General features: G+C 45.6%; 1 long non-coding RNA gene across 2 annotated transcripts; it reads left to right on the top strand.

The window, feature by feature from the left end:
* Positions 1-2,686: 2,686 nt before the first annotated feature.
* On the top strand, positions 2,687-21,227 carry LOC107545755 (uncharacterized). 2 transcript variants are annotated; one of them, XR_015714207.1, is made up of 4 exons: positions 2,687-2,941; positions 6,551-6,622; positions 16,056-16,118; positions 20,772-21,227. It is a non-coding gene; the product is annotated as an uncharacterized LOC107545755 (long non-coding RNA). The 2 variants fall into 2 exon arrangements; XR_015714208.1 differs by lacking the exon at positions 20,772-21,227 and adding an exon at positions 17,662-18,045.
* Positions 21,228-27,759: the final 6,532 nt, after the last annotated feature.

Here is a 27,759-nt window from a genome sequence, read left to right as displayed (position 1 = left end):
TGGTATGGCTTGGTAAGTTGCAATGATGGCTCAGTTCTTACTCCTTCTCTGTATCCATGCTCTTTACCATGTGACTTTGCCATGTGACTTTGCAGACCCTCTTATTTAAAAGGTGACTTGTCTTGGCCAGTGGGAAGCAGTGGTAGTGAGGATGTGCTGCCTTTGAACCTATGACCCAAGAGGCTAACATGTTTCCATTTTCTCTCTGGAACCTCTACCATTACCATGAGAACATGCTTGGGCTGTCCTGACCCAGGATGAGAGTCACATGGAGCAGAGTAGTGTTCCATTGGTCACAGCCAAGGTCAGCTTAGATCAGCAGAGAGCCAGCTGACACCCCCGCCCCCCTTCAGACATCTATGTAAGTCTAGCAAAGATCAGCAGAGTTGCCTTTCTGACCACCCTGGATAGATGAGCAGTGTATACTTCTTGTATGTTGCTGGGGTTTTGTGGTTGTTACACAGCACAGTTACAGCAGTGGATAACTGATACAGCTTGTAACTGATTCCAAAAGAGGAACTCCCCATGTTGAACAAGGACAACGTCCCTGGAACAAGTGGTGTCTCCAGGCGACTGCTGGAGAGCTGTAACATACATTTGGGGATATATGCCCCGGTGTTCACTGGGCATCCTTCCTCTGTTCCTACTGTACTTCATGCTCATTGTATGCGATTGCTTGTATGATGCCAAATGTTCTGCAAGGGCAGGGGTCCCTTCTTTTATTTTTGCATCTTTAGCATCTAAATTGTATGTGTTGAGGGAAAGTGAGGAATTTCATTAGAAGTCGTAACTTGCATTGTGTGCTTTTAGTAACTGATCTATTCACAATATGTATTTGGTGTGTCATATGTAATCGTAAAATCTTAATGACTCGATTATACATGCACATGTTACACCTTCAAAAGATGCAAAGGGATTTTTAGTGACAAGTGATCCCTTTTCTTGTGCTATCTTCAAGCCATCCACTTCCCAGGTAACACAATTAGTAAAATCTTACCAGTTCTTCTAGAGAATGTAAAGTCATTAAAGCGAAGCTTTTGTCTAGGAAAGAAAGAACATTTTTAACCATTATATTTTAAAAGTCTGCACAGTTTACAGTCTCTTCTCTTTTGCATCCAAGAGGTTGGGCCTCTTGCATGTAGCCCTTGGGTTCTTTGCTAGAATGATGGGAGAGCTCTCCCCCCACTCCAAGTTTGTTCCTTTTTGATTCAGCAGCTTTCCCTCAGCTGTGGTGAGGTTTGCACACGGCTGGAATTAACGCAGCTGTTTGTGTTTACTTCTTTGCCTGTGAGCTTCTATCACGAGATGTCAGCCCAGCTCCGGGAGCCGGGTAATTACTACGGAGCCGGGCCGCAGAGGGAGCAGATAACCTCAGAACACCAAATTCTCTGGGGGACAGGGAGCCCGGAGTTCTGAAGCCCCAAAAAAGAATCTTTCATCATGGAGAACCCAAGCCTCCATCTGATGATAGTAAGGTGAGTATAATTTCAATGTAAAACTCTTAAAGGAATCTTTACAAACCAGCATGTTGCTTCTGCTTTACAATAATGCAAAGATTTGTCAACTGGCATAACCATGTCAGCTGGAATAAAGCTGGCATTGTATCTTTTAAGGCATGTCTTGGGGGTTCTATGAAGTGGTTTAAACCAAAGCCACAAACATGAGAAAAAATATATTTTCGGATGAATTTTAGTAGACTGCCAACTCCTAGCATTTGTGTTAAAGATGCATACTTTAAAAAAACCCTACTATTTTAACAATTAAATGGTTTAAAAATATTCTTCCTCATGATTCATGGAACTTCAGGTTCAACAACATATGTACTAAGCACTGTTCATATGTATATTTTAAATGTTCACATGTATATTTTCTCATCCAGTGAAATACAGTGTTCATTAAATAGTGTGATGTTACACAGATCAAAACAGAAGACAACTAGGAAATGAAGCGATGTATTTGTTTTACATCTGCTCTTTCTGGACTGCAGAGTCTCGGTTTGCATGAGACACTTCCCCAGAATCTCAAGTCTTCTGTCCATTTCACACCCGCTTTCGCACGATCCATTTACATGCATGTGATGGCCACGCTCAGAGATGAAAAACTACAGCATGGCATGCCTGGGATGTCAGCTTTCTCTTTATGATCGAGGGACTGTTTCATCAAAACACGGTTTCAAACAGATGTGTCCTGGTGTTTACTGAGGGGAGAACTTAAGCCAGATGATTAATTAGCAGTCAAGATGTTTCCCTGTTCCTCTCTGGGTAGCCTGGGGTTTATGAAGCTGTCAGTGGGTTCAGTTCAGATGAGGGGAAAAATGACAGCAAACCCAACTTCAGGTCACTATGCTAGCGTGTGAAATATGGTGTCCTAATCGCTCTACCTGGTTTTGATAGGAACATGAGTTCCTCTGAGTGTGCATGACAGGACCCACAGGGGTCAGCATGCTTTTTCAGTAAAGGGCCAGGTAGTAAATATTTTCGGTTTTGTGGGCCACACAGTCTGTCACAGTGGCTCGACTCTGTAATTGTAGCACTAAAGCAATTGTGGACAATATGTAAATGAGTATACATGACTCGATTCCAGCAAAACTTTACTTATGGACATTGCAATTTGAATTTCATGTACTTTTCATGTGTCACGAAATAATACCGTTCTTTTGATTTCTGTCCAGCCATTTAAAAATGAAAAAAATGTTCTTAGTCTGCCAGCTGTGTATTTGGCTCATGGACCATAATTTGCCAACCCTTGACAAAGAATCTTGAATCAGTTGTAGTCCTGGCTCTTTTTATTTAAATACAAGGCTAATTCTTTTTAAACCTTAGTTTCTGTATTTGCAAAATAGGGGATAATAGTAGTTGCATCATCTCTTCCCAGGATCGTTGGCAGGATTAAATGAAGTAATGGATAGGGAAGTGTTTGAAGAGTGAAGGGCTATGCTCAGGTAAGATATGACTATGTTATGATTTGTATCAAGAATGTCATTGGTTGAAAGAAGCTTAGAACTGGATAAACATTGGCTTAAGCCCATAGAGACCTTTATTTTTCACTTATCTGGATGTCCAAGATCCCAGGATTGGTGCAGTGGCTCCATGATGTCATTGAAGACCTGACGTTTGCTCGCTATACCTCCTTTCACAGTGCAGGATGGTTGTCATAACTTCATGTTCTCACATGACAGTGTCCCAGACAAGAAGGAAGAAGGGAATGGAGAGAAAAGGGATCCTCCAGCAGCCTTCTCTTCACATCTCATTGATCAGAACCAGTTCACTTGCCATCCTGGCCCAACCACTGGCAAAGGGGAAGAGGGCTCATATGCTTGGTTTGTAGACCAAGCATGAGTCAGCTTCTGGAATTGGGTATGGCATCGCCTGGTCAGGGTTCTGCTAGCAACTAGTGGTGGCTGGCAGGTTGGGGGAGTGAGTAGCTGATGAACTGATTCCTTGAGGATGCTCAGAGATGACTCCTTCAGGTGCCATCCATGCTGTTCCCATAGGTACATACAGAGAAAAACCACTGTAGTGAGCAGGCCAGGTCAGGCGATGAGCTGAGACAGAATTTCCATATCAACCTGCACTAACCTGAGAAGGAAGCAGAAAGGAAGGAACCTGAAGGTTATTTCCTTAGGGCTTCTGGAATATACTAGAGAGAACCAATTTAATCACCATCTATTATAATTTATTATGATAAAATGCTCCACAGTCATTTTTCTGAGGAGTCCCTTTGTTGTAAAATCCAGTTCTGGAGGTACCTTTGCAAGTGTGTCCCATTTTTGAAAAACTCATATTAAAAATAGAAACTCACAAAACACAAATTAGGAGTCAGCAACATAAAGTTTGAAATAGTGTTCATTTTACAGAAGAATTTACCTTAAAATCTCTTCAAATAGTGAAATACTTTGGTGCACTTTAAATCATTTCAATGATGAAAATATGATTTCCACGTAATTTATATATGGGCTTATACACACACACACAGCTGCATTACACTGAGCTAGGTAGAGCTATAAATTTATTAAAAAGCATGAGGAAAACAGTCCGTTAGGATAAAATTGCCACTGATGTGAACTAAATTAAACATCTCAGGGTTCCAGGGTGCTAGAATGAATGACATTTCCCAAGGAGTGAAATGCCTACTTCAGGAAGAAAACCTCACACAAATTATACACTCTGTACATGCAGGTCAAGCCTCATTACGAGGCAGAGATTCCTACACTGTGTGGGAGGTTGACCAAGGGCCCCTCAAAACTGTAAGAATATTTCATCTTATGAGCACCTTTTGACCTTGAGGGTCCCTTCTTTTCTTAAATGCTGCAGTTCTATGATTAGAGCAGAACTGTCTTTATACCCAAGTTCTAAGCTCATAGCCTGTCTGTACATTCATCTATCTATTTATTTATTTGTTTGTTTTTATAGCTCACACGCAGTTTTTGCTCTCATGGAGTTTACAGCCTAGAATGAGGAGATGGGTGTAAGCATCTATCTGCATCCACTGATGCATAACTACACTCAGATTAGTGCTCTAAAGAAAAGAACACTGCACTGTGGAAGGAAGTGAAGAGACCTGGCTTTGCCTGGGGAGCAGGGAAGGCTTCTAGGAGGAAGCGGTCCTTGACCTGAGGACCAATGTGCGAATAGAGTTAATAGGTGAAAGGCAGAGTGGAATGCAAAGAGCATTTCTAACAGGTGCAGTGAGTGTGTTCACTTGTCCATCCGTCCATCCATCCATCCATCCATCCATCTTATTTTACAGAACAGTCTAGTACCAAGTGATCACATAGTTGCAAACAAGTAGAAATAGTCTCTGCTTTCTAAGTCTGCAAGTCCACTTGGAGAGACTAGAGAAGTACATGTTTAAAAGAATCCTCAGAGCACAGCCAGTGTGGTTCAGCGGTTGAGCATCGACTGACCTATGATCCAGGAGATCGAGGTTCAATTCCCAGTCAGGGCACATGCCCGGGTTGTGGGCTCGATCCCTGGTGGGGGACGTGCAGGAGGCAGCCAATCAATGACTTTCATCACTGATGTTCCTATCTCTCTCTCTCCCTCTCCCTCCCTCTCTCTGAGATCAATAAAGATATATATTTTTAAAAGCCTCAGAAAATCGTAGGAGGTTGTTTTAAGTAATAATACATGTGAGGCAATTTCAGCCCTTACTTTGCTCTTACTGGAGTGGAATTTGCCCGAGTGGGCACCCAGAGGTGCTCCCCCAGTGCCGACCTCGCTCTTTTTTCCCCTGGAGAAGGTGCAGAGTGCAGAGGACGAGACCAGTTGCCAGCAGCCTCACTGCTTCCATGGGAACTGCAATTTGCAGTTAAAAATTGAAGCAAAACCCTGCGTTAACAGGGGAATTCATCTAATTTTAGAGTGAATTACTTTTTCTTAGTGCTTTTAGGATCAACCAAAAAGCAAAATTCAATATTAAAAAGTGAGAATTAAATCGGCAGCTATCCTACACAAAGAGACTTCGCCATCTCATTGTGACCGCCGAGACGATGGTTGCCTGTACTGAAATCAGGCATTTTGTGGGCTCGCTGTCAGTGATTAGCAAGTTTCCATTTATGGCTGTTGTCAGGTTAATGGTAAATGTTCCGCTGAGTTCATGGAATCTTGGCATTAAATTTATACCTGGAATGAGTTTAGAGATCCAATATAATTCTCATTTCACACAAGAAGAAATTGAAAGCCAGCTGGGTTAAGTGACTTTTTCAAGCAACTGAAAACTTTGTGCCCCAGCTCACCCCGCGGGCTTTGTGATGGCCGTGCCAGTAGTGTTCAAGCTGGGCCTAGGATCTTCTCGCTCCGGGTCAGTGCAAGGGGCTTTGGAGCCTGACTGTACTCAAATCCTTGCTGTTTACCAGCCTCGTGAACTTGGAAAAACCGTTTGACCTCCCTAGGCCTGTTTCCTCCTCCTGACATTCATGGGTGACTCACCCATATCCTTCAGACAGTCATAAGGCCTTTGCCTGACCCTAATGGTGGGGAATCAATAGAAATAGATTTGAATCTCTTATGTACATAATTGAAATAAAATGCTTATGTACAAATACCATTTAACTTTTTAAAGCCCTATTTAATGGCAAATAAACAAAAAATAAGTACCTTTGTTTACTCAGAGAGTTTTGAGAGCAAATAGATTGCTAGTTGCAGGGGTGAGGGGAAGGTGGTGGGAAGGGAAGAGATGCTGATGGCCACCGGAGACAGAAGGAAGTTGGACTGGATGGTTCTGCAGAAGCGTCCGTCTAGCCTGTAGCTTTAAGCTTCCCAAGGGAGCACAGAAAGGCCAAGCATATCATTACCCAAGAACCTGCCATTAGAGTTTTCTGCCATGTGCACAGATAGGGTTTGTGTGTGTATGTGTGAGATTGTGAAGAAACCCCATGCCCAGTGGAAACTAACGCCCCTTTTAAACAAGCCAGGCAGGCCTTGATACAAGGCAGTGTGGTCTTGCTGCTCTGTTTACAGAGGAGGCCTTTCATGCCGGCGTGATGTATGGATGATTTAAACCATTGGGATCCTTTATGCTAACAGACCGTTCATCTTGGATTTTCCAGGTTTCCAGGCTGTCTTCAAGGAGTACACCATTGACTCTGAAGCTGGCTGGTGTGTGGACAGATGCATTACAGGTCTCTAAATTATCGAGCTGCAGGAGCTTGTCATGCCAATACTTTAATGGAGTCTAGCTCTGTTTCGCCTCCCTTCTGTCCCGAGACATCACCCGGGCAATTTCAGATCCCGGTTGCTTCCAGGTGTCAGAGCCTCTGCTGCTCTTTTCTGCTTTTCTTTAGCATCAACATATCCAAGGACTGTTTCCTACTTATCTTTCCTTTTATTTCCATGATACATCCAAGCCTCGGATTTGCTCTGAAGGGAAAGAGAGTCTTCTATGTAGGAGTAGTGGATGGCTTCCCAAATTGTGCTCAAGGACTCTTTCTTCAGTTGTGTGTCTCTTCAGGAGCTAAAACCACTTTGGTTGCTGGAGTGTGTGTGTGTATGGGTGTGTGTGGCCCCTACCACCATAGAAAAGAAAGAATATGTGCTATATTTTTCTCTTTTTTTAAAAAAATTCCTCACTTGATGATATGTTTTTATGGCTTTTTTGAGAGAGAGGAGAGGTGGGGGGAGAGAGAGAGAGAGAGACATGGATTGGTTGCCTCCCCAACAAGCCAGACCGGGGATTGAACCCACAACCTTTTGGTATATGGGACAACGTCCCAACCAACCGAGCTACCTGGCCAGGGCTATTTCTCTTAAATTAAAGTAAGTTGAAGTCCTGTTTAGAGAATGTTTGAGGATTTCCCCAAAGATGTGCCCAGGCTGGCATCAACCTCCCAATGTGGAAATTACTTCCCTGGAGGAACTCAGGAATGAACCCTTTCCTCCTAGGATGCTTCAGCCCAGTGTCCCTAGCAGTTCATCTGAATCCCTATAACCAGGAGGTAGTTACTATGCAGATTCCTGGGTTACAGCCAGACCCACCAAGTCAGAGCCTTTGGGGCCTGGGACCCAGGAATCTGCGTTTTAATGGACGCCCCAGCCTCAGAACCCCTGGCTCCTGACACATCCCCTGCCGACTGGAGAGTGGCTCCCATCTTCCTCACCTGCAGCAAAGCCAGGGACTCGGAGATGAGGCGCCCTGGGGGTGGGGGGGGAGACTTCCCCGCCTCTTCCTCCAAAGCTCTCCTGTGTGGCTCGGCCCAGTGTCTACCGATGAGACGGTCACGCAGGAAGGTCAGTGAACAAGACTAGGAAAGACACAAGGACTGAGACACACACATCTGAGCCCCATCTGGTCAGGGGTCAGGGAACGAAGCACCCTTTAGCTTTTTCATCCATCTGTCCTTCAGTATCTATTAAGTTCCTGCTGTGTGCCAGGCACCAGGCTAGCTGCATTCCACCGAACCTGACCTTCCTCATCTTTTTGTCAGATCTGAAAGATGAAGCTGAGGTTTAAGTCCCAAATAGGCAGCAGCAGCAAAATAATTAGGAAATGAAGACAATTCTCCCTTTCGTGTGTGCGCGCGCCTTTGTGTTACACACACATATGTAGGGTAGGGACTTTAGCCTGTGTTTCCATATGTATGTAATATGTTCCTTTCTTGATTTATTTGCTTATGCATTCAGCAAACATTCGTCCTTTCACTCACCCAGCTAGCGTCTCCCGTGGGCTTGCTGTGTGCCTGTCTAGGGCCTGGGGGTAAGGTGATGACTGAGGCAAAGCTCTCGGCCTCATGGAGCTTTTCTTTCGGAGTAGGCAATGCTCTCCTATGCCTATTAAACACAAAAATATGATTTTACAATTTACCTTTCTAGTAGAGGTTGGCAATTCAACAGAATGCAAGTGAGAGCCCAGGAGCCCTGCCCCCGGGCCCCCCCCCCCCCCCCCCGGCTTTACAAATGCTCTTTTCGGCAAAGATGCCTTCCCAGGCACTTCATTACGTGCTCGAGATATTTATACACATAACTGCGGGAAACGAATCAAAACCGTGACCTCTGCGCGACACTTAAGTCAAAATAGGAAGTAGAGCGGCCCGGCTGCGGGCTCTGCCGGCTCCGTTAGGAAGCCCCTTTCCCGGGGCGGCGCCCTGCCGGAGGCCCGGCCACGCTGCTCTCCCGGCTAATTGGGCCTAACTGCGAGCAGCTGCCCCGAGCAGCCACTGTTTGCGCTGGCGGTCGCCCACTCGAGATCTAGGTCATCGTTTTTGGTTACATTATATTCATGTTGGGATGTTAATGTATTTGTTATAGTTTCAGAATGTTCCGCCATCTGAAGGATTACGAGATAATAAATAAAACATGAGCGACATATTTGTCAAGCCCCGAGGTCACTGCCAAGTACAAAAGCACTTGAGGGCAGATACCCTATTTGATACAGTGTGTGTGGGGTCGTGGCACTTCCCTTCAACATATGGGAAGGTTTCCAATAAAAACAACAAAAATCTGCGGTGCTCGCTGGCTTCTGTGTGTGGAGGAGGCATTGAATGGCCTTTTATCGTCTGTTCTCCGCTTAACATTGCATTTTCATGCCATGCATTGCCAGACAAAGGAGGGGAACATAAAAAAAATACTTATTAGTTTATTAGGGGAAATTGCCGTTGCATCTAGTTTGATAGAATATGGATGTTTCTCAAGAAGCACTTGTGGAAGCAACTTATTGGTTAAATATGAAGGGCGGCTTTCAAAATATTTATCAAATAGTAAGACCTGAGCACTGAGCAATTAGAAGGAGAGTCACTGGCCATGGTAACTGGCGTGGCCCCTCATGCAGGCTTGTGTGCAACCAAAGGGTTCATTATCCAGCAAGTCATCACTGAGGGCCCCTGGAAGGTGACCTTGCTGGGACTCAGTTTAGAACGTGCCCCTCAGAGTTATCCTGCCCTAGGAGTGCGAGCACTGGGGTATTCATACCCACTCCCATCTGACATGGGTTGAAGGCTGCTTCCAGGGCATCAGTTCTCGGGCACTGCTGTCCTGCCATTCAAGTGACAAAGTGGGCTCTGGAGGACTGAGGATGCCCTTACGCAGAGAGATGCTGGTTCTGGACGTTGTAGGTCAGGCTGCTGAGTATTGAGACGATACGTGCGCAGGGGTCCGGGTAGGGCACCAACCACACCTGCCATCGTGGTGGGGCATTTGAAGATGTCGGTGGGGCTAAAGTGGGGATCATGAAGTATTTCCCTCTCTGCATTGAGTACATCAGTAGCAATAGCCTTCCTGAGATTGTTTGAAACAAACTGGCCCTCAGAATATGACATCAGTTCAGTGGAATTGAGGGGGTGGAATATATAATGAAAACAATGATGGCCCCGAGAATAATAAAAGTAGTTAGTTTTTGTTTTCATTTGCCCTCACTGTATGTAGCCATGGCCTCCCCATTTTCCAGATGAGAAAACTGAGGAATAGAGGTGTTGAATAACTTGCCCATGGACACACAAGGTGGAAGATGGTAGAGACAGGAATTGACTGGTCTTTCTGACTCCGTATCACAGACTCCTGAAAGTGCAAAGGGTTTAACACAGGTCCTTCCCTTTCTCTTTCCTCACTCACCTTCTTCCCTCCTTCCCTGAACTCCTTCCCTCCCTCCCTCAACACATATTTGAGTACTTACATCTGCCAGACACTGTTTTAAGCACCACACAGCAAAGAAACAATCTGATCGTTTTTGATCCCAAGAGTGCCCTATTCTTAACTCAAATACCATTTTCCCTTCCCCCGGGCTGTCCCCTGACTCTTGTGGGGCCCTGGCAAGGGTAAAAATGGAGGCTCATATACCATGCCTAAATGTTTAAAAGTTATAAATCAAGCTGACAAACTGTTAAATAAAATATATTTTACTCTAGTGCCTCGACAAATATACCTGCACAGAGAGCAGGTTTGAATTAAACATCTGTGGGCTCCTGGGGGCCATGCAGGACTGTGGTGGCTTGGGGAGTGGGGCCTGCCGCCTGTCCCCACCTCTTCCTTCCCGGGCAGTCCCACACGTGTGACATCTAGCCTGCACATCCAAGCTCCATCCCAGCAAAGAGCTACTCTGTGGCCACTTTTTGGACTTAGGGGTGTGCATACGGAGGTGTGGCCTGCTCCGGAGAGAACCAGCCTGGGGAAGGCCCTGGAACTGGGCTCCAGAACATTCAGGCATAGAATTCCGGCCCCTGGCACCCAAGGCGTGGTCTGGAAAAGGAGATGCTGCCTTCAGGTGGGCACATCTCCACGGCCCCACACACTTTTCATCCTGTTGCAAGGGACACAGCCAGCGGAGGACCCAGAGTGCAGGGTCCCGGGGCCCCTCTGTCCTGGGCCTGAGAGTGGCACTGCTCCTGTCTGTTCTAGTCTCTCTTCTGAAGCTCACTTTCACATGCATTTGTCTTTTTTTTTTTTTTTGAGATTTGGCCTTCTGAAGGGTCTTCCCCCCCCCCCCCCCAAAGAAAATGTGGAATTTTCTTCACTTGTTGAGCAGGAAGAGGGTCAGTTGATGCAGACGGATGACAGATGTTGTGGGAAGAGGAACAGTGGGATTCTGGAGAAAGATCCACTGGCCTCGCCCTCTGGGGTTGACATGCTTCTGCATGTTCAGCAGCTCTAGTCCACAGAGAGGGACGATGCACTCCCTGTGGCTCAGGCTTGAGACCTTGATGGACTCATCCCAGGCTTCTACAAGTGGCTGAGATCTCAGCTCTGCCCACTATTCGCTTCTCTAGCCACAAACCAAAGTTCTGGATAAACTCCTGAAACACACACACACGCTGCTCACACTGCTGACCTGAACAGCACACGTCCGTGCCAGCGGAAGATGCTGGTTTGATACAGGTGTATCTCAGAGGTGCTGTGGGTTCAGTTCCAGACCACTGCAATAAAGCGAAGCACAATATTTTTGCTGGAGGAGGGTCTTGATTTCAATTTATTAAAACACAACATCTCTGAAGCACAATAATATGAAGTGCAATAAAACGAGGTATATCTGTATTTACTAGAACTAGGACTAGAACACACGCTAACATGTTTAATAGGTGATACTGATCTTTATTAATTCAATTAGTACTGACTGCATGTGTCTATAATGTTTGCGTTCCCCCTTTAGGTGATTATTGTCTCCCGGACACAGGTAACTGCCAACAGATGTGCCTCTTAGAGAATCACTGGTAGATCCAGATGGTACTAGCTTATTGAAAATGCTGACTTCGGTGCAGTGGCTGGCGGGACGCTGCGACGGGAAGGATTCTGCGGTCACACCCAGGCTCACTGAGCAAGAGGGCCATGAGTAAAGCTGGCTGATGAACTTACCAGGGGGTTGGAGATCAAATGGGAAACATAGCCAGACCTCAGGGGATCTGCGGCTCCTGCGAGGGCCTAAGTGGAGCTCAGACAGCAGGGCCTGGCCAAGCCAAGAGAGCTCCTGGTGGACCTTGATCAGCCACAGTTTCAGCACTGAGGCCTTCAGGGAGGACCCAGGATCTGGGGGATGGTACAAGGACTGCACATAGGGATCAGGTGGATCAAGGACTCCCTCCTCTCTCATGCCACCACCAGGTAAAGTGAACTCTTCCCCCAGGGGCCGTGTTGGAGAGGAGTGGGAGAGTGGGCGAGGAAAACGATGAGATTGAAATATATGGGGGACTGTTTAAGTGATTGGATGGGATGACATTTAATTTTCCGTTTTTATGTAGTAAGGTGAAGGGCTCAGGAGAAAGATTAGGTCAATTATAGAAAGTAATGAAGCCGCATTTTCCTTGTGTCTGTTCACCCAGGCCTGTGTGCAAGCATGGGCACACACGCGTGCACGCACACACACAAACACAAATGCTACTTTTGTAAGTTTTTCTTGCTACCACCTCCCCCAAGAATGTATACCCGCAGAGCATTAGTGAGAAATGTAGACTTCCCTGTGGATTTCCAAGGGAAGATGAAGGAGAAGAGTTCATTCCACACTCCAGAGCGAACAGGTCCATAATCCCCCTTCAGTACTGTATTTCATCGTTTCTAAGATGCACCTTTTTCATATTTGAGTATTTGCTATGTCTTTTTTTATGTTTTACCCCATTTTATTGAATTTTTGGGGGTGACACTGGTTAACAAAATCATACAGGTTTCAGGTGCATAATTCCACAACACATCACCTGTACACGGTATTGTGCGTTCACCACCCCAAGGATATTTGCTATCTCTGAACCAGAATCTGGCGTATGAGGATGGTGTGTCATAGCATACGTATAATTGGCAGCACTTTCGTAGCAACATAAAATAACGGTGTGACTTACAAGGGCACCTTCTCATATTTGATGAAACCCTTGTAGCCTTCCTCAGCTGGGACCACAGGCTTCCCTAGTGAGGTCCTCAGGAGAGTGGTTCAAAGCACAGACTCCGGAGTCAGCCTGTTGCTCCCTAGCTCTGCCCTTCTTCACTAGCCGAGTGACCTTGAACAAGTTACTGGGCCACTCTGGGCCTTTGTTTCCCGCCGTAAAATGGGGATAATATTACTAACTGCTTCATAGGGTTGTTGTAAGAGTTAAATGAGCTGAGAGCCTGGGGCAGCGCCAGGTAGAGATGAGCAGTAGGTAAGTAGTTAGTCTTATAGTTAGTACCAGTTTAGTCTCCTCCCACACAGGCCAGCCTCCCGTTGTCTGTTGTTTTCCCCCCTTTCCTCATTTCATGAATAGTGGTTCAGTGACCATTGTTTGCTATTTGAACAGCCCTTGAGATCTTGCCTCTCTTCCCCAAGCGGCTTACCTAAATATTCCTTCCAAAGAAATCTCTCTCTTGAGTGAAGTTCTGAGAGATGAAAACTGTTATATGTGATAATGTGTCTTCATCATGGTTTCTGAGTATTTATGGTGGATACAAGAGATAGTGAGGTACGAGTGTGCCTGGAGTGGGGCAGTTTCATTAGGGAGCATTAGGGGATAGGATGGGAAAAATGGGTCGGAGCCAGATGGCCATTTGAAGGATCCATAGAATAGTTCTCCAGTGCATCTCCTTGGAGTTTCTGTGTTTGACAATAGCCTTCCATGCTGTGGACACACACTGGCCAGGCTACCGAGGGTGGAGTGGGCTTTCACACTCCCTTCAGGTGCGGGGGTGGCAGCTGCTTCTTGTCTACCCTAGAAGACAAGTCAATGGATGTGAACTGAGAGATTAATTTGGACTTAGGTGGAAGGTGGAGACTCTGGAACAAATTTTCAGATATAGAGACCTTAGAGAAAGACAGACAAAAAGAAAGAGACACCCCAGCACATCTGGGCCTGAGATGTGTCACAGGCCTGCACGCCCTTGTAAGATGTTCCAGATTCTTGGAGCCGGATTTTGAATGGCCCTAGTCCTGGTTCTCTCTCCAGTGAGGCTGGACAAAATCATCAGCTCTGGCAAGTGGAAAATCTCTGCTGTGGGGGGTTAGCACATCCAGCTCCAGAAATCAGATGCATCAAAAGCAGAGGGTGTCTCGGTACACGGTGACCAGTACCCCACTCACTGCTCAGTGCTCCACCCTCTTCATTCACTTCGCTGGTGACCTTGTCTACAAGAACAAACAGCTTCCTAGCTGGTCACTTCTGGAACAAACCAACAGTTTTTGAATGGGGATTAAAAAAATATTTTTCGGGTTTGTTTTGGGTTTAATGAGTCAATGTTTTATTTTGCTAGGAGTCTTTATAACCAAACTTAAATGTGTGTAGGGTCTTGAACCACCCCCCCTCCAACTATTTCCTCTTTGTTTCCGGAAAAATTTCAACACCACATTTTGTCATAGCAACCAGAGGCAAATATCAAGACAGCAGGAGAGAGAACCTTGGGGCCGGGTTTCCCTGCAACGAGGCTTGAGTTTCGGTGGGGGATCCATTGTCTGTGCAAAGCCCTGGAAGGCAAGAGCTGGCCCTGTGGTTCCTGGGGGGGGAGGGGGGGATCCAGGGGAGTCCAGCTTCGCTGACTTCATTCCCATCAGGAAATGCATCTCTCAGGTGGCCTGGCCAGGTGCAGAAGGACCGACTGACTGGCTCCTCAGGCCTTGCACCTGTTGTGTATTGATTTTTATTTTTGTATGTCTAATTTCCCAAATTAACTGTATTGAATTATTCATTATTCAATCATGCTTTTCCTCTGGGGAGTTTAATAAACAAGCCTGTTGCTTATTTCCTAAACTGTCCCCTCAAATACTCTTTGGAAGAAAGTAGGGTATGTGTGACTAAGCAAACCAAACAATAAGACACGAGTCTTCAAGCACCTGCCACACGCCCCTTGTGCTGTTCCTTTCCTCTTAGTCGTCGTTGTTATGGTGAGGCTGTGAGGTTGGACTCCTCGTCTGTGAGTAAAGTCATCTCTGGTTTCCATACAGCACAGCCTCTTGATGAAAGCTCTTTCGAGTTTTGAATCAGTCTTTTCAGGTGTTGGTTCTGAGTAGTGGTTATGTTGGTACTTGCTGAACGCCTGGCTCTCAGAAATAAAGTTGCCGTCATCTGTAGGGTGTGCTGATGCCTGTGGTGTAAACACTCCCACAGTGGCTCATGTCAAGCCACCAAGTAGCCTCATGAATGTGGAACTGGAAAGAGATGCACACAGTGGACTTTGAGGGGCTGGAGGGAGCTGGCTGCACCACACCACTGATCCTGTGGACTAGGTCAGGGGCTCTCAACCTTGGCACCATTGACACTTTGGGCCAGATTAGTCTTTGTTGTCATTGGTGGCTGTCCTGTGCATTGGAGGATGTCTAGTAGCTTCGCTGGCTTCTACCCACTCGATGCAAAGAGCATCCTCTGCTCCCTCCCCACCCAAGTTGTGACAAAAATGTCTCCAGACATTGCCAGATGTACCCTGAGGGTCAAAATCACCTCCCAGGTCTGGGACATTCTGTGTACATGGTATCTAGAAGGACTCTTCAGCACACAGTAGGCCTTTACTACTGTCCTCCATGAACCACCTGAAGAGGTGCTGTCTTGGCATTTTAGACTTGTTTTTAAAAATATCACAGTACACTTCCTTGAAGAGTCTCGGGAACAGTGATGTCACAAAGAATTAAGGCAGTGAGACAAAGCATGACCACTGGGGAGAGTCAAGGTAATTCCACGGACTGCATTTGAGAATGGGATCGACTGTGATGGATATAGAGGTCCCCCTAGTTCAGCCTTTTCTCTGTATGGAAGAGAAGTGATACTGAGAGGCCAGAAGTAGCTGGTCCCAGTGCTTGGGGGCATCACAGGGGTGATGTGGTAAGTGCTGCGGAATGCTTCTGTGACATGCTGGGAACTGGGACTGACTCCAGCTTGAAGCTGTATGAGTTCTGTAGGCTTTACAACGTTAGGTTTGATGGCCTTGTTTTGACATCTCCCTGTCCCTACCCTCCGCACGTCCCCCCTGGAAATATTAGCTCATGAAAACCACATCCTAATGAGGGACTTCTGTTTTAGACAGAATGATTTCCATGAGCTTCAGGGGTGAGGAGTTTATTAAAGTGTTCTATTCCGGAGGGTCAAGCTGCTTGTCATTAAAGAACAAATGTTGACGCTTGTCATTGATTCCTCTCTCCTTTCTCTCACATCTGCTCCGGGCCTTGTCATTGATGATGCATCATCTCAGGCCATTCCCAAAATGCTTCTATGAAAAAGACTTGTAGAAGAAATGGACTTTCCAGTAGGAAAGGTAAGACCACAAGATTAATGCAATAAGAGCTAAGAGAGCCCGTGCAGGTTTGCACTGAAAATGTGTCTCCAATGCACAGAGGTGCCCTGTCAGAAAGGAAATATTAAGGAGGGATTATTTGCATCAGCAGAGTTCCTTGCCTTTGGAAGTTGCACTGGAATTAGGGCAATCAGATACCAGTAAGTCAATACCCTTCAAATGCCAACCAATTAGGCTTAATGAGGAGAGCAAGTCTGCTTTTATTCAGGAGTTGGATAAAAGTGAAAGGAGTGCTTGGAATCATGGATCTTTAAAAATACATCAACATGTGAAAAGAATTAAATGTGGTGATTTTGTATGGAATAATTCATCACTTCACTCCAGATTAGTTTTTTTACAATAAGAAGTACTGGCTCTTGAGGAAATTTCCCATAACCAAAGTTTATTGTCATTATTGGCATCTCTCATTGACCTTTGTCACACTCCCGCAAGCTCCACGGGGACCACGCAGACCAACCCTGTGGCCCCTGCCCATTGACCTCACACCGGTCCTGTAAGGCTCCCTGGGCAATGTGAGCCAGTTGGGCTTTTGCTCCGTCCCCCCCAGACGGATCAATAATGCAGGGGTGTCGGGCGAGATAAGAAGGGGAGATGTTTGGGGTTGTGGGGAGCATTTGAGGCAACTGTGCATGACGTACCCTACTCAGTGATATTTGGGCCACACTGCCCCACAAGGGAAGGCCTCATGGGCTATGGGAAAAAGTTTTCTTTCTTTGACATGAAATTTGACTTGCTCAAATCTTGATTAAAAAAAAAATCAGTTAACAATTTACTATATAATTTTTTGGAAATGTTTTATGCACATATTGTCAAGAACTTTTCAAAAACCTCCTTATGTATCTTGCCAAATTATTGTCGAGCGGAATATGCCAATGTATACCCTTACCTACTGCAAATGAGCACCTTGATTGTTATTAAAAAAGTCAGTATGTTGGGAAATAACATCTCATTGCCATTTTTATTAGAGTTTACATAACTCTAATGAAATTGATTACTATTTTGAATGCTGACTTTTTAAATTAAAAAAATTTTAAAGCAGTTTCGGGTTCACAAACAAAATTGAGGGAAAGGACAGAGGTCTTGCATATAACCCCTTTTTTAAGCTCATGCATAGCCTCCCCCATCACCAACACCCCCGCCAGAGTTGTGTATTTGTTACAATGGATGACTCTGCATTGACCTATGACCATCACCCCCAGCCCATGGTTTGCGTCGCAGTTCACTCTGGCCGTGTACGGCCTGTAGACTTGGACAAGTGTGTAACGACATGCATCCATCTTATGGTATCACAGAGAGGATCTTCACTGCCCGGCCTACTCACCTCCCAGCCCCTGGCAAACACTGGTCTGTTATGATTTTTTTTCCAAAGTGGAAAAGGCAGGAGCAACAGCTTTTCGTTCTAAGGAAAGGTCCTATTAACCTTCAGAAGTCCTAAGGGGAACTAAGGGGGGAAATCGAGGAGAAAAAGAGTGTAAAGAATTTGATTATGATATTTGCCCTTCAGCTGACAGCTGAGATTTCCAGAACTTAGCAACGTTGCCCATGCTACACGAGCAGAACCAAGAAATGTCAAGACGTGAGGGGTGCTGGTCATCAGAAACAGCCGGCTCTGTCTTGCTAGACTGTTCTGTCTGAGGCATCCCTTGGGCCGGCTACTTGTCTTTGCCACATGACCCTCCCTGCTCTGCAGCGCAGATGTGAGAAGTGAAGAGAGCGCCATTGGGTTCCGTTTCTAAAAGTGGAAAACGCAGTTAGCTTGGGGACTTTGAAAGCATTAATATTATTCTCCATATATGTCCATCGCCATATGTAGAAACAGATCAAAAGGGTGGCACATACATGGACACCGCTTCTCACTGTCAAAGGGTGAAGCCCGGGAGCCGTCTCGGGCTGCGTGGCGGTGGGCTGGGTGCGTGGCCGGGGCCTGGCCCTCCGTGGGTCGATGGAGGGCCTGGCTAAGTCCGCTCATGGAAGGTGGGTGCTCCGTGTTGGGGGACCCTCTCGCCCCATCTTCACTCAGAAGCCTATTTGATTCATTACAACAACTTACTGGACTGTGAGGCCCTTGGGGACAGGACTCACAGCTTCTTTTGTATCCTCAGTACCTAACACAGTGCCAGGCATGCAATTAGTTTTTTTAAAAAAAAATAGTTTACAGCTTTTTTGAAGTATAAGTGATGTAGAATCAGCCCTGCATTTTTAAAGTTTTCCATTGGACGAGCCTTGATCCGTGTATACACTCAGGAAACCATCACGCCAGTCAAGATAATGCACATATTCATCCCCCCCAGGTTTCCCTGTGTTCCTTCGCGATGCTTTGCCCTCCGTTTCACTGTTCCCAGATGGCCGCAGTCCTGCTTTCTGACACTATAGACCAGCTTGCGTTTACTAGAATTTTATAGAAATGGAATCGCATAACATGTATTCTTTTTTATGTGGGGAGGGGCTGACTGTTTTCACTCAGCAAGATTCTTTCGAGGTTCATCAATGTTGTTCTACACTTTAAGAATTTGTTCCTTTTTATTGCTGAATAGCGTTCCATTGTATGAACCATAACAGGTACTTAACAAGTGTTTGTGGCATTACTTGACTTGAAATGTGACTTTAAAAAGTGTAATCGGGGGAAGAGTGAATAGTGGGTTAACGCTCTGTTCCCCTGATTGGGTCCACGTAGGAATGAGTCCAGATGGAAACCAGGAGGTGACTTGGCATGGCAGAGACTGTTGTTGTCATTCAGTATCTGTTCTCCCTTCTTTCATAGCAATAGAAAGCCTGATTGTTGGCCGCTCACAGAACTGTCTGGAATTAACGCTACATTTCTCAGGCTTCTGTTCAGCTAAGGGTGGCCATGGGACTAAATTGTGGCCAATATGATGGAAACAGAAGGGGTGTGTGAAACTTTTAAAAAGTCTCTTTAAAGGAAGGGGATTTTCCGCCTCCTTTTCTCCCTGCTTCCTGCTGCCTGGAATGTATTCGTAATGTCTGGAGCTCTAGCAGCCACTTTGGACCAGAAGGGTCCTTGAGAATGGAAGCCACCATGGCAGAGCAGTATGGTAGACGAAGCCTGGGTCCCTGAAGCCGAAGCCTGTTGTGCCTGCCCTGGACTAACTACCTCCAGCCTTCACAACTGCGAGAGAGAAATAAACTTGGGTCACATTTAAGCTTTTAAGAGCCTCTTTTGTGTTTTTCTTTTTTTTTTTTTGCAACCAAACTATCCTAACTGATAGGGGTGGTAAGGATAGAATTAGAGAACAAGAGGGAGTTTGATGTTGCCAAAAGGTCATTTACATCATAACTGAAAAACTTGCTAGCTACAAGATGTTTGCACTTTATTGTTTAAATATTGGAAATTCTTCTCAGATGTGGTATATAGTAAGAGCATAGGCCCTGGAGCCAGGATGCCTGGGTTTGGGTCCCAGCTCCGCCACATGCTGTGTGACGCTGGGTGAGACTCAACTTCTCTGAGTCTCGGGGGATAGTCCCTGCTTTTTAAAGCAGTGGTGTCCATCTTTGCTCTAAGGATGGTTCCAAATAGAAACCCAGCATCAGCAATTGGAATCATTTTTGGTGAGTTCTGGAAAAACACTGACAAATTGTTGTTATTAATTCTCATTTTCTCAGCCATGCAATTCACTCCCATCTCTTTGTATCCATCATTAATATTTTAGACTTCCCCAAATTATGACTTATTTTCTATTAATTTACTTTTAACTTGGCAGCTCTATGGTGGGATATGGGGTTAGCCTAATCTCATTAAAATTTTTTACAAATCACAGTTATGGTGGCTTATTTAGAAACACTTTCTATAGATGTCTAGTCTCATTCATTGTGTATAAATTCTTTGATATGTGCCCTGGCTGGTGTTGCTCAATGGTTAGAACATTGGCCCAGGCACCGAAGGGTCTCAGGTTCGATTCCCAGTCAAGGGCATGTACTTGGGTTGCAGGTTTGATTCCCAGTCCCTGTCAAGGCACATGTGTCTCTCTCACATTGATGTTCCTCTCTCTCACTCTGTCCCCCTTCCTTCTACTCTATCTAAAAATCAACAGAAAAAAATATCTTTGAGTAAGGATTAACAAAAAAAAAATTTCTTGTAATGTTTAATTTCTACTGATGTTTTGGCTCTCTCTATCTCTGTCTCTGTCTCTCTGGCGTTTGAAATATTTCAAGCCTACAGAAAAGTGTGTATGTCTAGATATCATTTATCTTCCTCGCACGACTCTGTAGAACAGTAGCTGTCAACTTTATTTATTGATTTAGCAGCGGAGCCCTTTCTTCCAGTGGCACTCCTGCAGCCCCCGTTGTAAAGAACACGTATTAGAGCTTCTCCGGGTGAAGGGAGGCGGAGGGCTTGGATCCCGACCCAATAAAACGCCTCGTGCTCCCCCTTCCCCGCACGGTGGGGCCCCTGAGATGTGCTCACAGAGCATGAATTCCTGTGAACGTAGCCGAAAACCACAGGCTTGGACTATGTTCAAGATCCAGAAAGCAAGCTAAATACTGTTCTCTGATCAATCAAAATAAGTGACACAAGCCCAAGTGGTTAAGCCCATACCGTGGGTTTTTAAAGGCGCCTGTGAGACTCTCATTCAGATCTCTGTGCTTGTATTCTAGCCTCAGTTCTCACGGCTTTGCAACTGGGTTACCCGGTTCCAGAAGGACAGAAGACCAGCCCGGAGGGGAGGACAGTCGGACAGGGCTGGACGCCACCCCTGGCAGGCAGGCCGGTCATTAGTGCCGCCCCTGAGGTCATTCAAGGTCAGCATGGTCTTCTGGCGGGTCACAAAGGCGTGATAATATATATTTGTATTTAGGCGTGTGCATTTATACACGGTTAGTGGGAGTGGGTGTGTAGTGGTACATAGTATGTGCGTGTACATATGGTATCTTGGTTAGTGTTTATGGTAATGACCCGAAACAGAAAAGCCTCACTTACTTTCATATTTTACATTGTTTTATAGTAATAACGATAATACTCATTGAAATGATTATTATGTGCCGGGTGTTGTTCTACGTGTTTTTATATAGTTAATTTCTTTAACCTTCGCCACTACTTTATGAACTAGGGACTATCCCCAGAGACTCAGAGAAGTTGAGTCTCTTGCCCAACATCACAGAGCAAGCACGTGATGGAGCTGGATGCAAACCCAGGCGCCCTGGCTCCAGGCCTGTGCTCTTCATATATACCACATCTGACAAGAATTTCCAATACTTAGTAAAGTGCAGATATCTTGTAGCTAGCACATCTCTAGTTATCTGGAAAACTCACTTACCCAATAAGTGGAAAACTCACTTGTTCCCCAATAGTCCTGGGCACAAACTGAACAAATTAAATTGAGACTAGAACCCAGGTGTCCTAATGTCGTATCTAAAGTACTTTTCCCTCCACTATTTGGCTCAAAGGAAGGCCACAGAGGGGCCAACTAACGTGAGCAGGTCTGAGTAATGTTACCCCTGAGTAACCAGAAATACCCCACCATCAGACTCGCCAAAGGAGGTAAACGTGTGGACCCAGACTGCCTGCAAGGTGGCTGTGTTTTGTGTGTAGTGTTGTTGACTTCCCAGTGGCCCGAGAGGTATTTTGGAGGTGACATAAAGGCTACTGTATCTCTCAGAGCCATTTTCTTCCTGGCCCATGTTTATATACTGCGGTGGAAGAGTCAGAAGCTTCAGGTTTCAAAAGAGAACCTTGTTTCAGGTTACGAAAGGGCCAGGATGTGGGGCACAGTTAGCATGTGTCACTCAGGCTCGGGGATGGGCTTGGCTTCACAGCCCGGCTGCTGCTTTGTCCTCTGGGCTACAGACACTGCCTTGGCATTTCCTGTCCTTATGCCTGTAGGTACGGACTCATCTCCACCTTCCTGGGATAGAACAGGTTTGAAGGAAAGCTTCTGATTGTAAAAGCCCACCCATTCCACAGGAAAGCCAGGAGCACGTTTTCTCTCTCTCTTTCTTTCCCTCTCTTTCTTTCCCTCTCTTTCTTTCTTTCTTTCTTTCTTTCTTTCTTTCTTTCTTTCTTTCTTTCTTTCTTTCTTTCTTTCTTTCTTTCTTTCTTTCTTTCTCTCTCTCTCTCTCTCTCTCTCTCTCTCTCTTTCTCTCTCTCTCTCTCTCTCTCTCCTTCCTCCCTCCCTCCTTCCCTTCCTCCCTTCTTTCCTTCCTTCCTCCCTCCCCCCCTCTTTCTCTCTCTCTCCTTTCTTTCTTTCTTTCTTTCTTTCTTTCTTTCTTTCTTTCTTTCTTTCTTTCTTTCTTTCTTTCTTTCTTTCTTTCTTTCTTTCTCTCTCTCTCTCTCTCTCTCTCTCTCTCTCTCTCTCTCTCTCTCTTTCTTTCTTTCTTTCTTTCTTTCTTTTTCATTCAAGGACATACTGAGAAAGGGGGTAGGGAGAAAGACAGAGAGAGAGAAACATTGGTTGCCTTCCATATACACCTCCATGGGGGATTGAACCTGCAACCCAGGTATGTGCCCTGAACAGGAATTGAACTGGCAACCTATTGGTGTGCCCAGGACAGTCCTTAGCCAACTGAGCCACTCTGGCCAAGTGCACATTTTCTTATAGGCTTGGTGTCCCAGTCACCTCAGGCTGCGACAACAAGACATCATAGGCTGGGTGGCTCTACCAAAAACACTTATTTCTCACATTCTGCAGGCTGGAAGTCAGATCAGAGTGCCAGCACGGTTGGGCTCTGGTGAGGCCCCTCTTCATGCATGCAACATGTCATACACATAGGGTTTACAGACAGCTGCCTTCTTGTATCCCCACATGGCAGAGAGAGATCATTTCTCTTGTTTCTTTTTATAAGTGCACTAATCCTACCACTAGGGCTCCACCCTCATGACCTAACTATCACTCAGAGGCCCCACCTCTGAATATCATCATGCTGAGCATTAGGGCTTCAATATAGGAATTTGGAGGGGACATAAAAATTCAGTCCATAGCAGCTGGAGTGTTAACTCATTATGCATTTCCCCTCGGCGTTATTCTAATGATTGCTGTAAGCAAGCGAGTCACATGCAACATGTCATACACATAGGGTTTAAGGCAATACTTTTATTTCTTTTTTAAGAATATAAGTAAAAATAAAACAAATACAAATGCTCAGCACATTTGCTGAACTCTTAGCAAAATCAAATTCCTGATAATTTGTTAATAACATCATTTCATTTTAAGCCAGTCCTACGTAATTCCCCCTTCTGCAAACTTGCTTGTGAACTCCTATACATCTTACAAATCCCAGTTTCTATATGACCACCTCTGTGCTACTTCTGAACATTGAACATGTCTCTAGATGGAATATATCTCATGGACTAGTAATTATTTGTTGCATATCCACTGCCTTTGTTAGGATGTGAGTTTTGTGAGAGTGGGGTTCATAACTTATGTATCACTATACCCTTGGACACAGAAGATGTGATGTGCAGAATTCTAGGATCGCCCCTGAGATTCCTACCCTCTACCCCCTGCCCTACATACACTCCTTATAAAATTCCTTCTTCTTGAGTGTGGATGAGATCTGTGAGTACGATTGATGTCACTCCCCTGAAAGTTTATATTATGTGGCTAAGGTAAGGGGTTATGCAGATGTAATTAAGGTCTCAAATGAGTTCATGAAAAGGGAGATTATACTGAGGAGGCCTGTCTTAATTAGGTGAAAGACTTTGAATAAGGACTGGGCCCTTCCTGAAGGAAGAGTTTCTCCTGCTAACTTAGGAGAAACAGGCAGAACATTGACCCAAATGGTAAGGATCTGCGGGTGGCCTCTAGGAGTTGAGAGCAGTTCATGGCCAACAACTTTGCAAAAATTGGGAGCTCAGCCATACAGCTACAAGGAAGTGAATTCTGCCTACAACCCAAAGACACTTGGAAGTGGATTCTTCCCCAGTCAAGCCTCCGGATGGGAATGTAGCCCCGTTGACACCTTAATTGCAACCTTATGAGCCTGAGCAGAGAGCCAGGTCAGCCATGCTGGACTCCTGACCCGTAGGAGCTATGGGATAGGAAATGTATGTTATTCGAAGCCACTGAAGTTGTGGAGATTTTTACGCAACAATAGAAACGAACGCAGCAGACATTTCTTAAATCTTTGTTGAATTTAATCAGGGAAATAGAATATTTATAATGAATCTCTAATAAAGTTCTGGCCAATTTGAAGAATGTAGACATCTTAAAGATTTGCTCTCTTCCCTTGAGTCTCCTTCCCATTCTGTCAACTTGCAGGGTTTCCATAAATACCAGCTTCTGATTGTCTGGATAGGAAGCGGGATTCTCTCCAGCCATCATTCGGTGTTCTGGGGAGATAGAATGGATAAAAATTGCTGTTGAAATGAGACCACCATCATTTTTCAGTCTGCTCCCTGTGTACAGAGCTCAGGATGATTAGAAAATGTAAAACACATGTGAATGGCTCAGGCCCTTTCGTTAAATCACATTTACATAGATCAGTTTTCCCAGAGGACAGAAGTTAGCTGAACTTCAGCAATTAAAAAAAAACACACAAACCAAAAGCACAAAACTAGAACCTTTTGCCGAAGCCACAAAACATGGATGAGTTAAGCCATATCAGATGTAATGGTTTGTTCTGAGAAGTGTTTGGTCTGCTGTCTACATGTGTGCGTGGTTTGTAAAGGCAGATAGAAACGCAGAACTTGTGAGGTCTTTAGCCACTGAGATAGAAACCCAGTGTACAGGGTCCAGTTCCAGCAAAGAAGTCCATACCATCAGGATCACAGGTGACCCAGGCCAGGGTCATGCCACTGACTCCCCATGACATCCCACAGCCACCTCAGGGGCTGTGGCAACAGGGGGACTGTGAGAGTGGCTGAAAACAAAATTGGACCCAACCTTGGCCTTGGTGTTCTAGCCCAGGCCAGTTTCCAGGACTTGACCTATCCCCTCAGGGGGCACCTCCTTGCTGTTCTGCCATGTGGGGAGTAAGAACAACCTTTTGGTCCCGGAGCCTCTCGCCTCCCACCGCCAGCATTTTCAATTCCATTTGCCCTTGGCTAAGCGTAGCTTCCTGTTTCTAAGAAAAGATGCCGAAGGGGCCTTTTGAAGGCCTCACAGACAGTCTCGGAAGGCTTCTTGCGCAGCAAACAACTCTTAGCAAACAACAGTTTGATGAGTTAAGTGTAAACAGATCAGAGACATATGGATCACATTTTTGGGGAAATACACATGGGCTTACGATGTAAAGTGGGGCAGTGGGGGCGGGGCGGGGCGGGGTGGAGAAGGGAAGGGTTGGAAAAATGTGGTTTGGGTCTTGCCAATTGCAAAATGTTAGAAACAAATAATCTGAGATGTTTTGCCCAACCTGGAGCACGGCTGGATTCACCCTTTCCTTCTATTTATGTGTCATTTTCAGACTCCACACACATGCCTGTGCTGGTTTGGGTCTCGGGTAGATGTTTAAAAATGTAGTTACTTTGAAAGATCCTGGCATGTGATTTCTGTGTTGCCTCTGAGTGTGAAGGGTGGAGTGGTGTTAGGGGAGGGACGGGCATTTAGAAACATCTCTCTGCCTCTAAGCCAAACTCCTCAGCGCCTCTAGAATGTTCATTCCATTTGTGGAGGCTCCAAATCCAGGCTGTGCTAGTGAGATGTGTCAGCTTGAGAAACTCACTTAACCTCAGTCTCCTCACCTGTAAAATGGGGACAGTACCTACCCGAGGCTCACAGGGATAGAGCTGTGGTGTGGTGCAGTGTTAGGATATGGACTCCGGAGGCATATTCCTGAGACACATATCCCAGCTCTGTTGCTTGAGTGAACTTGGGCAAGTTCTTCAGCCAATCTGCTTCAGTTTCTTCATCTGTAAAGTGGGGAGAGTGTAGACATCCACAGCATAGGGTTACCCTGAGAATTAATTATAGGAGCTTCTACATGAAAAGAACTTAGCAGAGTGCCTGACCCTTGATAGGTATTTGACAAATGCTAACAATTGCCATCATTGTTTACAATTTCTCTTGTTCCATTCAGCCTTTGGGCATTGTAGAAAATAAGACAACTCTACCTCAAGGCTGTGGACAAGGGCTGCCCCTTATCCCAGCTGTGGGGGTCCCCTCCAGCTTATATACCCTTTCTACTGCTTTAATTTGTAGATTATTTCCCTGCTTCTTTCATCCCCGGTAAAAAGCAGGTAGAGTCCTCCATCTAAAATTAGGTTCATCTTTTTCTCCACCCTGGGAAGGATCCTTTTCTCTCATCTACTTTACAACCACCTAGCACTCACAGTCACTTAATTCAAGAGCCCAACTAAATCAGACTAGAGTGTGAGGAAATTCTGGGAGCTCAAATGGAAGAAAATCTTGAGCCCAGAGTTGTACTGGGTCAACACTTTGCTTCCCAATCCTCCTTGCACGTTACGATGAACTGGGGAACATTAAAAAATAGAGGTTTTGAGGTGAGGTTTGGCATTAGTGAATTCTAAAACTCTCCAGATGCTTCTACTGTGCCTAAAGGTCCCGGCTTCATTCCACCTTCCAAATCTCATGCAGAGTTTTCTTGCTTGTAGCCTTAATCTAGAACCATACAGGGGAGAATTCTGGGAAATGTAGTGCCTGCTTAGGCCTGTGACACAGCACAGGATCAGGACAGTGGGGGCCTCACGTAGATTATACGCAGTAGAAGCTTTAGTACAGAGTGGCCTGTGCACTCTACTCACCTCCCATTTCAGTCTTGGAGAGGCAAAGATAACTAGAGCTCAGGTGGGGAGCGTGGCAAAGACTGGGCAGGGAGCCCTTGGCACCCTCAGATCAAGGAATAACCTACCCCATTTCATCTCGGCCCCAGATGCTGCTGTGTTTTGGTTTCGCCCCCAACCCCCTAACCACTGAGGGGCCCATCGTTGTACCAATCCTTGACTTTGCGATTGTGGGCCAGGTAAGGTGGAAAACACCTGGCCCCCTTTGGGATTCTGATGTGCCTCTGGCTTCACCCTGGGGTCCCTTTACGTAGCTGTTTTTCTTGGTGTTGACTCAACTCTGTCTCTTTCATCTCTTCCTGCTGAATCCTCTCCCTGGACCTGTAGGTTTCTTTGGTGGCCAACATCCTCAGTCCATGGCTGCTCTCTGCAGTGCTCGGGAGTCACGGCCTTGGGAAAGCTTCTCTCCCCTTCCCAGAGCTCTGGCTTCTAAAGGCCTCCTTTACCAACAAGTAGACTTACGGTCTTACTTTTATTTTTTCATTTGAAAATTTTCTTCATCAGAGACGCACTTAGAATTTAGCTCGACTATGTTCTTTCCCATTTTGTCTGCCACTGCTCTGGCCTACATCGAATCCTGGGTGGGTGGTGGGAACGCAAGAGGTTGGCTCTAGGTTTTGCCCTGTGAAATGAATGGTTTGAGGTTCGGTAGTCAGAATAGTAATCCTCCACTCCCCTCTTTCCTTTATTTACTATGCTACCTGGTTTGGGAGCATTTTCTCCAGCTGCAAGCAATTGACACAAATTGTAAACCATTGTAAAACTGTTGTAATCTCTCTAACTATGACTGGAGGCTGGAAAATGACTGGCTGTCATCGGATTTGCAAGCTCCTCTCACTTGTGGTCTCATGCCAGTTATTTCTCAGGTTGTGGCCAAGTTATTATTTGCATCTCAGTTTTCTTTATCTG

The sequence above is a fragment of the Miniopterus natalensis genome, chromosome 3 (genome assembly GCF_054644295.1).
Source record: "Miniopterus natalensis isolate mMinNat1 chromosome 3, mMinNat1.hap1, whole genome shotgun sequence".
NCBI classification, from domain to species: Eukaryota; Metazoa; Chordata; class Mammalia; order Chiroptera; family Miniopteridae; genus Miniopterus; species Miniopterus natalensis.
Note: the sequence above shows the minus strand (reverse complement) of the source record. Positions and strands in the feature narration are given on the sequence as shown.